General features: G+C 39.0%; 1 protein-coding gene across 1 annotated transcript in view; it reads right to left on the bottom strand.

Annotated features, from left to right (window-relative positions):
- The window catches only part of pdzd8 (PDZ domain containing 8), a 208,295-nt gene that overhangs the window by 4,432 nt on the left and 186,612 nt on the right, over nt 1–17,251 (bottom strand). The window lies entirely within an intron of this gene.

Raw genomic sequence — 17,251 nt, 5'->3', positions numbered from 1 at the left:
AAACTGTTGAACCGTAAGGTCAGATGTTGAATCCTGTTTACTTTGTTACACTATAGGAAACTGAACAGGTGTCAAATTGTATAGATACAAGTGGGTCTGTCACTTCCACTCTTATTCATTGCGGTTTTGTTTAGATGTTCTATTGCAAACAAGTTGAGGACTCCGGGTTTGTACTTGAGAGATTTCAAAAGGAATAGGGGAATATCACAAACTAAGAGAATGCTGAGAGGCCTAGATAGAATGGATGGGGAGGAGAGACTAGGACCCAAGAGCACAGCCTCAGAGTGAAAAGACAATCCTTTAGAATTGAGATGAGAAGTTTATTTTTCAGCCTGAGGGTGGTGAAACTTTCTGCCATTGGAAGCTGTGGAGGTCAAGACAGAGATAGAGAGATAGGTTTTTGATTAGTAAAAGGATCAAAGGTCATGGGAAGGCGGCAGGAGAATGGGGTGGACAAACAGATCAACCATGATTGAATGGCAGAGCAAACTCAATGAGTCGATTGGCCTAATTCTGTTCCCATAAATTATGCTCTTACATTGAAATAAAAGTTTCAGTTAAGGGCTGTAGCATTATTCAGGATTCCTATCAGTATTTTTAATGGGTTATAGTCCATCCTATCTTTTTTTTTTGAGAAACCTATGAAAACTATCCCCAATTTGTTTAGATTTTTGTTTTGTTCTTTCACCACGTTCTGCAAACCTTTTCAATACGCTCCTGTATATATGTTCTAAATCAATTTTCGTGTGGGTTTAGGATAAGCACAATGATGAGATGTACAGCAAACATTTTCCAAAACAAATGAGTTGAGTGTGACTCCAATTACCATGAAAGCTAAAACTGAACAATCAATAAATAAAAATTACTTCGGGAAATTGCCTATCAAAAGTCTGAAAAAAGATCAAAGCATGTGATGTAAATACAAACGCACATATAAATGTAGGTTACAAAAAGAGCATGTTGGAAAATGCAAAGAATGAAAATAAACAGATCAGCAAAACAATTGGTAAGAACACCATCTGAAGCTGAAAGAAGCCAGTTTGATTGCCAACTGATGTGATAATCTGCGAAGAATAACAAACTCAGGAAATTAATCTTCATCACTTTTACGAGGTGCATGGTTGAACTTCAGCAGCATAATTCAATGGGCATTACTTAGTGTATAACAACCTATCATTATCAAACAATGTACGTTCTGGCAAAAGCCAAGTGGTGCTATATGACTCCCATTTACAATTCATTGTAATATATCACGTACATTTGAGTATTTCATTCACATGTCCGCTTAATAAAATGAAGCAATTTTTAATAAAGGTTTTAACTGAAACAATGAATTTATAGCCTCACACGTAAATGACTAACGTATTGTACATCTGTGAAATATAATCGCTACATGCTCAATGAACACACAGCATAAAAATTGAACAATAACTTCACCTAGACTCTTGGTATTAATTTGGAATGCATAATTTATTAAATTCTGGTCACATGCAATGAAATCATTCTATCCCAACATTTTATATATATTGTCAATTTTCATGCAATAAAATAACTGACAATGATAAAGAGTTGGAAAATACAGATGGTATTAGAAATACCTGGGGTCTCTTTTAAACAACTGAAGACTTCTGCTCGCTTTCCATTTCTAATTAGCCTGTATGTGCTGCAATTAATTTTAGTTTTAAAGTACATAATGTATTTCTTCTGATTTCAAAGATTTCTTGAAACCTACCATTCTATTGGGAGGACACGACATTACTTTGCACATGGATTAATAATTGGTTTGAAGGTAGGAGAGTGTATGCAGAAATAAAAAAGAATAATTCGCTGATTGGTTGGATAGGACAAATGGTAATCCCCAGGGTTTTATAATGGGGGCGGGGGGGGCTCAGCTTTTGTGTATTTAAATGACATGGATGAGGGAATGGTGACTTGTAGATATAAGTTTGCAAATGACACAAAATTCGGAAGCACAAGTACTTGAAGTTAGATGTCATTATCTATGGTAGATAAAATTCAATGTAGGGAAGCACAAAATCATTCATCTTGGATCTGAGAATGCAAATTTAAATATACTATAAATGGTGAAAGATGAGGAACTGGTGAGGGAAAGAGGGGTTCCATTTCATGGGGCATTGGTATCACTACTGGAACAGGAGGGATCTATACCGATGGGACGTTCTCCACCTGAACCAATGTTCTAGCAAAAAGGATAATTAAATAGTGTGGTCAATAGGACTTTAAACTACTGAATTGGCAGGGGATGGGAGGGAAGGAGGAAGTGGAAGTATGATGGTAAATAAAAAGGTAAACAGCAGGTTAACGTGTGTGCAGGAGGATTTAACTACATGGCAGACTAAGAAAGAAGTAAAAACGAAGGATAACTCAGGAGATATTATTAATGGAGACGTTGGAATTCATGAAAAGGGTACGAGCATAAGGGCACCTTTAACTGAATGCTCACAGCATTCGCAATAAGATAGATGAATTAACAGCACAAATCATTGCGAATGGATATGGTTTAGTAGCTATTACGGAGACATGATTACAGGATGGTAACAACTGGGAGTTCAGGAGTATCAGACTATTTGGAAGTACAGACTGGATGGTAAGGGAAATAGTGTAGCTCTAATACTTAAGAATGACTTCAAGGCAGTGGTGAGATACGATTACGTTCTATGGAGAATAAGTTTGAATCCATTTGGGTGAAAATTAGAAATTCTAAGAAGAAAATGTCACTGATAGGAATAGTCTAGAGGCCACCAAATAATAATATCACATTGGGATGGGCGATAAATAATAACTAATGTCTGTAAAAATGGTATGGCGATTATCATGGGGGATTTTAATCTACATGTTGATTGGTCGAACCAGGTCGGTCAGGGTAGCCTTGAGGAGGAGGAGGAGATCAGTGAACATATCTGTGATAATTTTCTTGAACAGTATGTAATGGAATCAACGAGGGAGCAAGCTATCCGAGATCTGGTCCTGTGTAATGACACAGGAATAATTAATTATGTCATAGTTAGGGATCTGCTTGGAAAGAGCGATTACTTCATGATTGAATTTAGAATACAGATGGAAAGTATGAAGATAAAATCCAATATCAAGGTATTGTGCTTAAACAAGCAAGGCTACAATAGGGTGAGAGAGGAATTGGCTAAAGAAAACTGGAAGCAAAGACTTTATGTTGATGAACAGTGGAAGGCACCCAAATCAATTTTTCGAAGTGCTCAGCAAAAGTATATACCAGTGAAAAGGAAAGACTGTAGGAAAAGGGATAATCTCCCATGGGTGTCAAAGGAAATAAGGGAGACTATCAAATTGAATGACGAGGCATACAAAGTGGACAAGATTAGTGGGAAACTAGAAGATTGGGAAAGCTTTAAAGGTCAACAGAAAGCCACAAAAAAAGCTATAAAGAAAAGTAAGATGGATTATGAGAATAAACTGGCTCAGAATATAAAGATAGATAGCAAATGTTTCTATAAATATATAAAATGAAAAAGTCTGGCTAAAATAAACATTGGTCCTTTACAGGATGAGAAGAGGATTTAGTAATGAGACATGATGAAATGGCTGAGGCATTGAACAGGTATTTTATATTGGCCTTTACAGTGGAGGACACTAATAATATGCTAGTAAGTGACAAAGGGATAGAGATAGGTGAGGACCTGAAAACAATTATTATTACAAAAAAGGTAGTGTTAGTCAAGCTAATAGAGCCAAGGGTAGACAAGTCTCCTGGCCCTGAGGGAATGCCTCCCAGGATACTAAAAGAGATGGCGGGAGAAATAGCAAATGCAATTGTAGTAATTTTCCAAATTTTGGTGGACTCTGAGGCAGTTCCAGCAGATTGGAAAACAGCAAATGTGACATCGCTGCTTAAAAAAGGTAGATAATTGGTGGGATCATAGACTGGTTAGTTAAACTTCTGTAGTGGGGAAAATGTTGGAGTCGATTATCGAGGAAGAAACAGCAAGGCATCTAGTTAGAAACTGTCCTGTTGGGCAGACGCAGCATAGGTTCATAAAAGGCATGTCAGGCTTAATTAATCTACTGGAATTCTACGAAGACTTTATGAGCACAGTGGATTAATGATGACCCAGTAGATGTGGTGCATTTAGATTTCAAAAAGGCATTTGACAAGGTGCTGCACAAAAGGCTGCTGCGTAAGATAAAGATGCATGGCATCACAGGCAATGTATTAGCATGGACAGAAGATTGGTTAACTAACAGGAAACAAAGAGTGGGGATAAATGACTGGTTTTCTGGTTGGCAATCAGTGACGAGTGGTGTGCCTGAAGAATCAGTGTTGTGATCCCAATTATTCACAATTTACATCGATGATTTGGAGTTAGGGACCACGTGTAGTCGTCAAAAGTTTGCAGATGACACTAAGAAGAGTGGTAGAACAAAATGTGCACAGGACTACTCTGCATGGCTGAGGAACTGGTATATGCATTTTTGGATCATTGGAGTCTCTTCTGGGGTAGAAGTGACCTGTACAAGAAAGAAGGATTGCACCCGAATTGGAAGGGGATTAATATACTGGCAGGGAGATTTGCTAGAGCTGCTTGGGAGGATTTAAACTAGTAAGGTTTGGGGGTGGGGGTGGGGCCCAGCGAGAAAGTGAGGAAAGCGATCAATCTGAGATTGGTACAGTTGAGAAAGGAAGTGAGTCAAACAGTCAGGTAGGGACAAAGCAGAGAACAAGGGAGGACTGATAAATTAAACGGCATTTATTTCAATGCAAGAAGCCTAACAGGGAAGGCAGATGAACTTAGTGCATGGTTAGGAACATAGCACTGGATATCATAGCAATCACAGAAACATGTCTCAGGGATGTACAGGACAGGTACCTTAATGTTCCAGGATAGAAATGCTACAGGAAGAACAGAAGGGGAAGCAAGAAAGGAGGGGGAGTAGGGTTTTGGTTACCGGTAGCATGACAGCTGTACTGAGGGAGGTTTTTATTGGAAATACATCCAGGCAAGTTATTTGGGTGGAACTGAGAAATAAGAAAGGGAGATCACCTTATTGGGATTGTATTATAGACCCCCTAATAGTGAGCAGGAAATTGAGACACAAATTTGTAAGGAGAGTTCAGTTATCTGTAAGAATAATAGGGTGGTTATGGTAGGGGATTTTAACTTTCCAAACATAGACTGGGACTATAGTGTTAAGGGTTGAGATGGAGAGGAATTTGTCAAATGTGAACAAGAAAATTTTCTGATTCAGTATGTCGATGTACCTATTAGAAAAGGTGCAAACCTTGACCTACTGTTGGGAAATAAGGCAGAGCAGGTGACTGAGATATCAGTGGGGGAGCACTTGGGGGCCAGCGACCATAATTCTATTAGTTTTAAAATAGTGATGGAAAAGGATAGATCAGATCTAAAAGGTGAAGTTCTAAATTGGAGGAAAGCTAATTTTGATGGTATCAGGCAAGAACTTTCAAAAGCTTACTGAGGGCAGATGTTCGCAGTTAAAGGGATAGCTGGAAAATGGGAAGCTTTCAGAAATCGAGTCCAGAGAAAGTATATTCAAGTTAGGATGAAAGGAAAAGCTGGTAGGTGTAGGGAATGTTGGATTACTAGAGAAATTGAGGGTTTGGTTGAGAAAAAGAAGGAAGCATATGTTAGGTATAAATAGGGTAGATTGAGTAAATCTGTAGAAGAGTATAAAGGCAGTAGGCGTACACTTAAGTGGGAAATCAGGAGGGCAAAAAGGGGACATGAGATAGCTTTGGCAAATAGGGTTAAGGAGAATCCAAAGGATTTTTACAAATTCATTAAGGACAAAAGGGTAACTAGGGAGAGAATAGGGCCCCTCAAAGATCAGCTAGGTGGCCTTCATGTGGAGCCACAGGAGATGGGGGAGATACTAAACGAGTATTTTGCATCAGTGTTTACTGTGGAGAAGGACACAGAAGATATTGAATGAGGGAAATAGATGGTGACATCTTGAAAAATGTCCATATTAGAGAGGAGGAAGTGCTGGATGTCTTGAAACACATAAAAGTGGATAAATCCCCAGGACCTGATCAGGTGTATCCTAGAACACTGTGGGAAATTAGGGAAGTAATCACTAGATCCCTTGCTGAGATGCTTGCAATATCGATAGTCACAGGAGAGGTACCAGAAGATTGGAGGCTGGCTAACGTGTTGCCACTATTTAAGAAAAGTGGTAAGGACAAGCCAGGGGATTTTGACTGGTGAGCCTGACGTCAGTGATGGGCAAGTCATTGGAGGGAATCCTGAGGGACAAGATGTACATTTATTTGGAAAGGCAAGGACTGATTAGGGATAGTCAACATGGCTTTATGCATGGGAAATCATGTCTCACAAACTTGATTGAGTTTTTTTGCAGAGTAACAAAGTAACAAAGAGGATTCTTGAGGGCAGAGAGGTAGACATGATCGATATGGATTTCAGTAAGGTGTTTGACAAGGTTCCCCATGGAAGATTGGTGAGCAAAGTTAGAACCCATGGAATACAGGGAGAACTAGCCATTTGGATACAGAACTGGCTCAAAAGGTAGAAGAGAGGGTGGTGGTGGAGGGGTGGTTTTCAACTGGAAGCCTGTGCCCAGTGGAGTGCCACAAGGATCAGTGCTGAGTCCACTACTTTTTATCATTTATTTAAATTATTTGGATGTGAGCATAAGAAGTATAGTTAGTAAGTTTGTAGATGACACCAAAATTGGAAGGATAGTAGACAGCGAAGAAGGTTACCTCAGATTACAACGGGATCTTGATCAGATGGGTCAAAGGGTTGAGGAGTGGTAGATGGAGTTTAATTCAGATAAATGCGAGGTGCTGCATTTTGGGAAAGCAAATCTTAGCAGGACCTATTCATTTAATGGTAAAGTCCTGGGGAGTGTTGCTGTAACAAAGAGACCTTGGAGTGCAGGTTCACAGCTCTTTGAACGTAGAGTCACAGGTAGATAGGATAGTGAAGAAGGCATTTGGTATGCTTTCCTTTATTGGTCAGAGTATTGAGTATAGGAATTGGGAGGTCATTTTGCGGCTGCACAGAACATTGGTTAGGCCACTGTTGGAATATTGCGTGCAATTCTGGTCTCCGTCCTATTGGAAGAATGTTGTGAAACTTGAAAGGGTTCAGAAAAGATTTACAAGGATGTTGCCAGGGTTGAAGGATTTGAGCTATAGAGAGAGGTTGAACCAGCTGGGGCTTTTTTGCCCTGGAGCAGCGGAGGCCGAGGGGTGACATCATAGAGGTTTATAAAATCATGAGGAGCATGGATAGGATAAATTAACAAAGTCTTATCCCTGGGGTGGGGGAATCCAGAACTAGAAGGCATAGGTTTAGGCTGAGAGGGGAAAGATAAAAAGGAGACCTGAGGGCCAACTTTTTCACGCAGAGGGTGGTACCTGTGTGGAATGAGCTGCCAGAAGAAGATATATTAGTTTTATTCAAGGATTGGTGGTATATTTCAAATGTTTCAATTTAAAGAAGAGGGAATCTATTCTTATAGCAAGTAGTTAAACAAGTAATTGGTGTTAATTAACTGAGTAGACGTAAAAGGTCAGACAGGATTTACTGGTGGTGATTTTTGGGTGTAAAAAAAAACCCATGGATGATTTGGTGATCATGGAGTCCCTACGATGTGGAAGCAAGCCGTTCAGCTCATTAAGTCCAACTAACCTTCCGAAGAGCATCCACCCAGACCAAACCCTCTACCCTATCCCTGTTTTCCTATGGCTAATCCATCTAACCTACACATTCCTGGATGCTATAGGCAATTTAGTACAGCCAGTCCACCTAACCTACACATTGTTTGATTGTGGGAGGAAACTGGAGCACCTGGAGGAAATCCACACAAACAGTTGCCCGAGGGTGGAATTGAACCCAGAACTGTGGTGCTGTGAGGCCACAGTGCTAACCAATGAGCCATCATGCTGCAGCTAATGATGTGGGATAAAATGTTCAATTGTGTGCAAGATCACGTCTGAATATAAAAAGAAATTAAAGAGATAGGTGGACTGATGGATGGAAGGAACTGCAAGACTGACTAAAAGGGCGCTTATGGTGCAGTGACAGTGACTCGACCTTGGAGCCAGCAGGCCTTTGTTCAAGTCCCACCTGCTCCAGAGGTGTGTAATAGCATCTCCAAAAATGATTAGAAAAACAGGTTAAATTTAAACAAAAATTGAAAAGAAAATGGAAAGGCTGGGGAAAAGGGTTCTAATGGTGCAGTGGTAGTGAGCAAGGAGGCCTAGGTTCAAGTCCCACATGCTCCAGAGGTATGTAACATTATCTCTGAATAGGTTGATTAAAAAATATAAAAAGGCTCAGTAGTTACTAAACTCTATCCACAAAGATGTCTTGGTTTGCCTCACCAACTGGCTTGTATCTGAATTAACATTGGGATGATTTAATCAAAGAATCTCTCTTGTAATTTTAATTTTGTAATTTTAAGTACTATGAAGTTGATAGTAAACTATTAATATAGTGATTTGCTAAGGGATACAGAATTAGGAGATATAATCCTAAAACTGGAACATCAAGATCAGGAAGTACTCTTTCAAATAAATAAGTGGACATCTGGAAGTCTCTCTTCCAAAAGCCAATGGTTGCTGTATCAATTGAACTTATTAAGACCAAGATCAATAGATTTTTGTCAGAGGAGGACTTCAAGGAATATGAAACAGAGGGGGATGAATGGAGTTTACTAGAAAGACTGGACATGATCCAACAAGGTCAGAGTCAAGACTGATGCTGGAAAAGCACAGCAGGTCAGGCAGCATCTGAGGAGCAGGAACATTGACGTTTCGGGCAAAAGTCCTTCATCAGGAATGAGGCTGGGAACTTCGGGGGTAGAGAGATAAATGAGAGGAGGGTGGGGCTGGGGGAAAGGTAGCTGTGAGTGCAATACATGGATGGAAGTGGGGGTAAAGGTGATAGGTCAAAGGGGAGGGTGGTGCAGATAGGTGGGAAGGAAGATGGATAAATGGGACAGGTCAAGTGGACGGTGCTGAATTGGAAGGTTGGAACTGGGTGTGACGAAGGGGTCCTCAGAAAGTGGACGGGAGTTTTGATTGAAAAAGTAAGCTCAGAGGTGGTGTTGGTGGAGAAAGTGTTTGACGTCAAAATGCATGTTGAATTTGTTGATCCATGAATGGAGGGGATAAAGGTAAGGCCTTTGCTGAGGACTAATGAAAAAGTATGACAGTAATAACTATAGAAGGACTACAAATAATAATGAATAAAAGGTAGTCACCACAGTCCCAGAGGATCAAAGTGCTGCTCTCTCATCAGAGAAAAATGACTGGTGGTGGCTTTAACCAGTGGGTCACCACACCTCAAGCAAGGGATGACATTGAGAAAAAGGGACCTTCATGTTCACTTTAGATAGTACAGGAATTGAAAGCACTGTTGACATCACTCCACGTTGCAAACCAGCAGTCCAGCCAACTGAGTTAACTAAATATCCCTAGAATATTCCTTCGTTAAAAAAGGAGAAAAGAAATCAAACTCCTTTTACTTTTGGGAATTGCTGGCTACTGAAATCATATCTTGTTCACATCTTACATACCATCAATGCTTTCAAACAATTGAAACTAATCTTGGGACAACATTTTGTTTTAGCGATTCAGCCATTTACAATATGAAACATTTATCTGTAGGCTTTTAGTACTTGCCACAAGTTGAAACCATTCCTTTGCTTGATAGTCTTGTATTTGGAACACCTGTAGTACTTCAAATAACTATAAATTTAAATAGTATTTAGATTTTTTGCTAATTTAGAAATTTACTTTGCGCCAAGTTCTCAAACAGCTGAGGTGCCATTTTGGTCAGTTGTTGCAAATTTTAACAGAAGCTGGTCTCTATTTATTGTGGATGAAAGCTGAGTCCAATAACTGGCTTACATTTTTTTTTCAAAAATTAAACCATTACAAGAAAAGGAATTAAAGTAGAACAATCTTTTGTTCCTGTTGATAATTGATAAATCAAGGAAACAGGCTTTAAGGGAGCAGGATTAATATACAATTTACTTGTTCAGAATGCTGAAGTGCATTGGGTTAATCATTTTGCCTACAAAGGTTAATTCACCTTCTTTGCTCAACTTGATGCCCTATTCAAGCTTAAATGTTTGGTGTTTAATTGATTTTAACTTGATAAAGTTCCCGTGATAACTACAATGGATCTAATTACTTAAGAAGTAACTGAGTTAAGGCATTAGTATGAAAGCAGAGAACATTTCAACCAATGTTCTAAGCTTACTATTTTTAATCTTTGAATCATGTTTTAATTTAAATCTACATTAATGCAAAATCTGAAGTACACAATGAATTAAAACATAGATTCAAACTAAAGAAGCTTTCCACTTCACCATTGTTCCGATCAGCATTTGAATAATCTCAGCAACCCATAAAAAGAAACCACTGAACTGCCTTCCAGCCCTCCTTTGCCCATCACCTATTTTTTTCTCTGTCTGTCTGGATATTTATGGCTGTCTGTGCCCAAGGATGAGTTTAAGGGAATTAGTGTTTCAATTTGTGGTGTTATACACTGACGGTTTATAACTGATTCTGTAGTTAGAGTCTAATTATTTATTTAAAATAAAAATTCCAGTTAAGTACAGAAACCTTGACTATGCTTTCTGTTAACCTGGGTCTGAAAATCAGGTAAATTTGGAAATTTTGTGTATTTATCTTTAACTTTAAAATCTTTAATTTTGGTGATGACTCCAGTCGTTACGGGGCTTGATTTCCAGTGTACTACTGAAATAAATTGTGATAATGATGATCCATGTGCAAGTGCATTTTTTGGTGTGATATCAGATATCATGACCGAGAAGGTTTTGGTTTCTGACCCCGGTTAGCACCCAAATTAAATGCTGGTGTACATTAATAATTTTCTTTGTCCTCGAACTAGGGAAAGGTTGAAGAAACAAACAGCTAAGACTCTGGTTCCTGTGCCATGATGGAACCAAGCCAAAGTGGACAGTGACATTCTACTTGCAGTGCCTTATTAATGCCTTTGTATGAGCTGAGAAGGCAAGTGTTAGCCAATAATTCTATCTGACTTTTTCAGAGGGACTGGGAAGTATCACATTGTTACAAAATAAAGCAAAATGCCATGGATACTAGAATTCTGAAGCAAAGATGAAATGCTGGAGAAATTCAGCAGGAGGATGGGAGGATAGTATTGTTGCGCCTTTATTTAAGAAAGGTTATAAGGAGATGCTTGGGAACTATAGACCTGTGACCCTGATATCGGTGGTGGATTAATAGTTGGTGGTGATTCTGAAAGATAGGATTTACATGCATTTGGAGTTGCAAGGACTGATTAGGGATAGTCAGCATGATTTTGTGCGAGGGAAATCCTGTCTCACAAACCTGATTATGTTTTTGAGGAGGTAACCAAAAAGACTGATGAGGGCAGAGCGGCAGACGTTATTTATATGTATTTCAGTAAAGTCTTTGACAAGGTTCTGCATGGGTGAGCTTGGCTTGACGGTAAGAGATAGAAGGTGGTGGTGGAGAATTGCTTTTCAGATTGAAGGCCTGTGACCAGTGGTGTTCCACAGGGATCAGTACGAGGATCACTTTTGTCATTTGCATGAACGATTTAGATGAGAATTAAGAAGCATGGTTAGTAAGTTTGCAACGACACCAAAATTGGTGGTATAGTGGACAGTGAAGAAAGTTATCTAAGGTTACAAAGGGAACTTGATTAATTGGCTGAGGAGTGGCAAATGGAGTTTAACTTGGATAAGTGCAATTTGGTAAAACAAACAAGCGGTTCATGTCCATAACTCTTTGAAATACGCATTACAGTAAACAGGGTGGTTAAGAAGATACTTAGCACACTTGCCTCAAGTGCTCTGACCTTTTGAGTATAGGAGTTGGGATGTCATACTGAGCTAGTATCGGACATTGGTGAGGCCTCTTCTGAAGCACAGTGTGCAGTTCTGGTCACTCTACCACAGGAAGGATATTATTAAACTGGTGACTGTTCAGGAAAGATTTACCAGGATGTTGCCAAGAATGGAGGACTTGAGTTATACAAATATGCAGGATAGGCTAGGACTTGTTTCACTGGAGCCTGTGAGGTTGAGGACTGATGTTATACAATTATTAGGGGTGTGGATAGCAAAGGTTTATTCCCTATGGTGGGGGAGTTCAAAACTAGTGGGCATATTTTTAAGGTGACAAGAGAAAGTTTTAAAAATGACACGAGAGGCAGTTTACCACAGAGTGGAATGACCTGCCAGAGCAAGTGGTGAATGCAGATACAATTGTAACATTTAAAAGACATTTATATAAGTATACGAAAAGGAAAGTTTGGAGGGAAATGATCCAAATGCAGGCAAGTGGGACTAGTTCAGTTTGGGATGATGGTCGGCATAGACTAATTCGACCAAAGGGTCTATTTCCATGCAGCATGACTGAGTTTTGTGGCATCTGTGGTGAAACAAACAGAGTTGAGTTTTTGACTCTTTTTCAAACAAAGAGTCATATTGCACTTGCAACATTAACTGTTTCTCTCTCCACAGATGTTACCAGATTTGAGTTTTCAGTGCTTTATTTTTATTAGCATCAAAGTTTACCATGATCTTAAATTTTTCACATGTACGCTTTCCAACAGGATGCAACATATTGGGAGTAGGGAACTGTTGCTTATTTTATTTCCCCACTCTTGTGCGCAATCCAAGTCTTCTGTTCGATGTACAATCCTGGCTTCAGTTAACTAGACCAGGAGCTGATGTGATCTGTATGGTTTAATATCATACCAACATTTATCCAATGGGCAAGCTCAACCACTATTTAGTTACTGTTGTGGTTCTGTTCGCTGAGCTGGGAATTTGTGTTGTAGACATTTTGTCCCCTGTCTAGGTGACATCCTCAGTGGTTGGGAGCCTCCTGAGAAGCGCTTCTGCGATGTTTCCTCCGGCATTTATAGTGCCACTATAAATGCCGGAGGAAGCATCGCAGAAGCGCTTCTCAGGAGGCTCCCAACCACTGAGGATGTCACCTAGACAGGGGACAAAATGTCTACAACACAAATTCCCAGCTCAGCGAACAGAACCACAACAACGAACACCCAAGCTACAAATTTTCTCACAAACTTTGAACTATTTAGTTACTCTTCTCGACTCCCTATTAATTTTGGCTAAATTAATGAGCAGCAGACTTCAATTCTCAGTGATATTATTCTATGCTACCAGAAGTCATACAAGAACATCCTGCTAATGTTGAACCTTTACTTGCCACATAACCAGCTCTTGTAGGACAATTGATACAGAATGCAATCAAGGCTGACCTGTCACACAATGGTAAAGCAGCTGAGATCAGCACTTTGTTAGCTCACATCCCATTGTTCCTATTTTGTGCCTTTTGCTATGCCTGCTCATCAAACATACAGCACTTTCTGCAAAGCGCACTGTAGATGGATAGAAGCCGATTGTGTTGACCATTGGTCATTCATATTCACAACGCTATGACAAACAGTGGACTCAACTATAGCAATTAATAAAACATAGAGTCATAGAGATGTACAGCATGGAAACAGACAATTGATTGAGTTTTTTGAAGAAGTAACAAAGAGGATTTATGAGGGCAGAGCGGTTGATGTGATCTATATGGACTTCAGTAAGGTGTTCGACAAGAGAAGTGGCAGATGGAGTTTAATTCAGATAAATGCAAGGTGCTGCATTTTGGGAAAGCAAATCTTAGCAGGATTTATACACTTAATGGTAAGGTCCTAGGAAGTGTTGCTGAAGAAAGAGACCTTGGAGTGCAGGTTCATAGTTCCTTGAAAGTAGAATCGCAGGTAGATTGGATAGTGAAGGCGGCGTTTGGTATGCTTTCCTTTATTGGTCAGAGTATTGAGTACAGGAGTTGGGAGGTCATGTTGCGGCTGTACAGGACATTGGTTAGGCCACTGTTGGAATATTGCGGACAATTCTGGTCTCCTTCCTATCAGAAAGATGTTGTGAAACTTGAAAGGGTTCAGAAAAGATTTACAACGATGTTGCCAGAGATGGAGGATTTGAGCTATAAGGAGAGGCTGAACAGGCTGGGGCTGTTTTCCCTGGAGCGTCGGAGGTTGAGGGGTGACCTTATAGAGGTTTACAAAATTATGAGGGGCATGGATAGGGTAAATAGGCAAAGGCTTTTCCCTGGAGTCAGGGAGTCCAGAACTAGAGGGCATAGGTTTAGGGGGAGAGGGGAAAGATATAAAAGAGACCTAAGAGGCAGCTTTTTCACACAGAGGGTGGTATGGGTATGGAATGTGCTGCCAGAGAACATGGTGGAGGCTGGTACAATTGCAACATTTAAGAGGCATACGGATGGGTATATGAATAGGAAGGGTTTGGAGGGATATGGGCCATTTGCTGGCAGGTGGGACTAGATTGGGTTGGGATATCTGGTCGGCATGGATGGGTTCATCTTTAAGGCAATGAAACAACTTCCTAAGGCACCCTTCATTAGCAATGTAAAGCAAATAATAACACTAATGTGAGATATTAAGTCAGTAGACCAAAGGCTTAGTCAAAGAAGCAAGTCCTAAAATGTGTCTTAACGAAGAAAGATCATGTGATTGAGGTTTAGGAAGAATATTCCAGAGCTTAGGACCAAGGGAAAAGAGAAGACATAGCCACACATAGTGGAGAAATTAAATGTGGGAGTTGCACAAAAGGTTGGAATTAGAAGATGGCACATGCCTCAGATTGTTGTGAAGATGACAGGGAGAGATTAATGCCATAGAAAGACTTGAAAATAGAATGAGAATTTTAAAATCAAGACATTATTTGACCAAGAGCTCATGTAGATCAGCTAGTACTTGGTTCATAGGGAAACAGTGCAGAAAATACAAAGGAAGAACTTGTTTCTTTTTTAAATTGGACAGTTGATTTGAACAAGATTTATTCCAATATAAGTTGTTCTGCTATCGTGTGCGTTTCGTTACCACGAATTTGCTGTAACGTGATTAACAAATTGGGGACACTGCTTCTAAAGTGCCAACTTTTAAAACTGGGGTTGGCTGTATCGAGATTACATTGCCAATACTTTAAGCACTGTTTCTAAAGCGCGATTTTTCTATAGCATGGGGTTGCACAAGAACGCAAACCATCGTGTTATTGAAGAACTACCTATAGCTGCAATAGATGACATTGTTGTGTTGCACCATGCAAACAGGAAAACAATTACAGCTGCATTTGTGCACTGACATTGAAGTTATAAAGTATTACTAATTTACAAATGTTCTAGTTATGAATGTAAAGATCATTCTGTTTTTAACATGAAAGGCAGGATTCTGAATCAGGGTCATTTAGAGGAGTGAATTCTCAATTTAGGCTGAGATGAAGAAAATAAGGCAGAATTGCAAATGAAATTCATGAACACTTATTTTTATGGTAGCACCTGCTACACAATAACTCCCATATTGGCCAATAAACTGACAAGACCCATTGTAATGGAAATTCACTTGAATTGAATGTGGTGAATGGAGCTGCATACATTTATTTTTTTAAACAAAAGAACAATTTTCTACATCAAACCAGAGTTTTGTTTAAAACCACTGGCAGCAGAGCACAACCACATAAACAGAGGGCAAATCAACCTTTAAAAGCAGTTGCATTAATGTTAGCAACACTAAAGTCAGGTGGATTGCAAGGTCCTCCCTCTGCCTTTCTCCTTGATGGTGTATAGTTCAGAGTTTTTGGCAACTGACTTACAGCTGCAATGTCTCAAAAGTGTATATTTATAGCTGTACACCTGGCTTGCTTCAATATTATGGCTAAAATACAATCCAACTGAAGTATATTGATTTCCACATAAAATATTATCTTTTATCAAGTGCAATAACGACAATGCAGGCTTCTTTCACCTCCCCATCCTATCTGTTCAAAGACAGGTGAAACATACTTTCTATTCGACAAATATTTATAAAGCCAGTTTGAGTGATAAATGATTGGGTATCTGAATCTCTCTAACATTTCCACTGGAATAATGTACAATCTAAATTTGAAACAAAGAGCTTTCAACACATTTTATTGTAAACTTGTTTTTAATGTTTGAGAATTCAAGGAAGAGTTATTATTTAACTCTGACATGAAAAAAGTAGAGTTTATATCAACAGCGCAAAACAACTAATATTCCATAAGCATTTATAGAAATGAACTTGCAAACAGAAGGAATAAAAATATTAATTTGACAGAACATATTTGACAGATCACCTATCATAATCAAATTAGCTGAAAGCATTTAAGGACATAGTCGAGACTGGTTGTAACACTCCTTAATCACTGAACAGTTTCATTGTAAAAACTCTCACATAAATACTGAAGTACAGGAAGATGCCTGATAACCAATTGACGGGAAAATGTCAGTTTCTTCAGACAAGACAAGACATAAAACACTGGCAAGAATGGAAGATAATCAAATCAAACCATTAGTAGTTTAAAAATAAAAGAATGTAGATTTCATGACCCAATAAATAAATCAAAATGAGATGAATAGTTAATATTTTGTGCAAATTGGAGTATGTTCACTGTAACAGGATTAAAATAGAAAAAACAAGGACACGAGCAAAATGCAGAATTCTATCTTTCTATCCTATATTATTTTTGACCAAATGAGTCATCACAATCTCTAATTGGTGAGCAAGATTGGGGACATCTACGTCAATACCATTTTCTCTGCTTAAGAAAACACAGACCACCTTGCCAATTTAAAGAGCCATGTCACTTTTAAAAAAAAACACAATATAACATGTATTGGCTGTGCCTTTGTTCCCTCAAGATTTTTAAGCTTAAGCTGTTAGTATCCTTCAGACGTTACACAAAAGTAGATGATCTCTCAAGGCTTCACGTGGAAATTCACATTGCAGAGAAGCAATAAAATAAATGGATAAAATCTGTAGCTTTTGGAGTTGGTGAAGCTCTGCCTCATACTAAAAGTGCACAGTTGCCACTGTAACTACATCACAGAAAGTTTATGTATAAATATGCGGTGTGAAATATACATGACAAAATTAACATCAGCATAGAAATGCAGAAGACATATCAGGTATAAGAATTCATTTTGGGAATGAGAGCAACATTGACAATGCCCCATTTATATCCATCCTTGGGATAGTTTTGATGATTGATTTTGCAACTGGTTGATTTACAAGACCACTTAAGAGGACATTAACCATCAGCTTATAGAGTACAAGTGAAGAATTGTGTGAAAGCCAGACAGGTACGAGATCTAGTCCTGAAAGACAGAGTG

Source organism: Chiloscyllium plagiosum, unplaced genomic scaffold (assembly GCF_037043375.1).
Source record: "Chiloscyllium plagiosum isolate Xiang-an unplaced genomic scaffold, Cpla_swu_hap1 HiC_scaffold_22, whole genome shotgun sequence".
Lineage (NCBI taxonomy): Eukaryota > Metazoa > Chordata > Chondrichthyes > Orectolobiformes > Hemiscylliidae > Chiloscyllium > Chiloscyllium plagiosum.
This window is presented reverse-complemented; position numbering and strand designations above follow the sequence as displayed.